The sequence below is a fragment of the Mus pahari genome, chromosome 12 (genome assembly GCF_900095145.1).
Source record: "Mus pahari chromosome 12, PAHARI_EIJ_v1.1, whole genome shotgun sequence".
Classification (NCBI taxonomy): Eukaryota; Metazoa; Chordata; class Mammalia; order Rodentia; family Muridae; genus Mus; species Mus pahari.
The window spans coordinates 80,689,001-80,690,408 of record NC_034601.1 but is presented as its reverse complement, the minus strand read 5'-3'; positions in this window follow the sequence as shown (position 1 = coordinate 80,690,408).

Below are 1,408 nucleotides of genomic sequence, written 5' to 3'. Positions count from 1 at the left end.
GGGGAGAGGAGAGGAGGGAGGAAGAATCCATGGGCAATCCCTTCGAAGTCATGTTACCAATGGCCTATGTACACCAAGCAGGCCACAACTGTCCATGGTCTCCCCCACTTCCCCCATAGTCCATTCACTTATGAATGTATCAATGGACCTGTGATGTGAGCCTCAAATTGCAGACCAAAACCTCAGCATGAGGACACCCCCTGACCTTTGAGGACACCATAGCAATTCACTTTACTCTGCAACTCTGAGTAAATAAAAATCAAATAAAGATGCATGCTTCTACAAGGAATTGCATGCAAGTATGCAGAAGCTTCCCAAGGCTCTGCACACAGCTTTCCAGGATAGCAGAGGCCTGAACAGAGTTTTCATTTCTCGGTGGCAAGGTCTTGGCCTCTCTGAAAAATATGACTCGAAAATGCTAAAATCGTTTTAATATAAGATTTCAGTGCTTTCAGGCACAGTGTAAGCACAGACCAGTAGTTTCAGTCAGTAATTAAAATCCAAGGAACCCATTCAACCGATTGCTTTCATTTAATATCTGCAAAATGGCAGGTTCTGTGGAAAATGGACAAGCCAATTCCCTTCTCTGCTATTCTCTGAGAATTGGTTACATGCATGGCCATTATAAACAATTGTGAATTCAAATTGTAGTTTCAAGTTACTGATGGATCTCTGGTTTTGCCTTGCTTATAATGACCTTGAATCTCACTCTAGTTAAATAAAAAGTATTGAATGGTATGTGGACCGACTTCTTCCATTTATTTTGTTGCTAAATGGTTAATGGCCTGGAGGGGAGAGTTACTGTATCTTTTATACTGCTATCAGTGTAGGGCTGGTGGTCTGACATCAATAAATGAATTCTTCATCACACTTTAGGACCGACAACCCAGCATGGTTCAACCGCCCCAGCTGTGACCTGCTTACCCTTAGGTTTTGCTCTAGTTGAATTTTTACCTAGTCAGATATAAACTGAATGACTCAGATGGCCGCTGAGTCTGCCTGAACTTTGCATCTGTCATGGGGCCTGATGGCTCCTCCGTGGAGATGCTGGAAGGATCAGGTGAGATAAGGTGCATGAAGTTCCTGACTTAGCAGTTAGATGAGATGCATGGGCTCTAAAAGCATCTCTTCACTTCCCTTCTGAAGCCGATGGAAGGCATTCTCTAGGACTCCTGCTTTGTGACTTTCAACACTCTGTAGAAAAGTTTAATAGAGACAGAAAAAGAGTTTTAAAATTTTGTCATCAGCTGATGACATGGTAGAGGTGTTTGCCTCTGAACAACACATGGTCTGAGCCCACATGGTGGAAGGAGAAAGCTGACTCCTAAAGGTTGTCCTCTGACCCCCCCCCACTATGATAGCATGTGTGTTTGCATATTCTCTCTCTCTCTCTCTCTCTCTCTCTCCC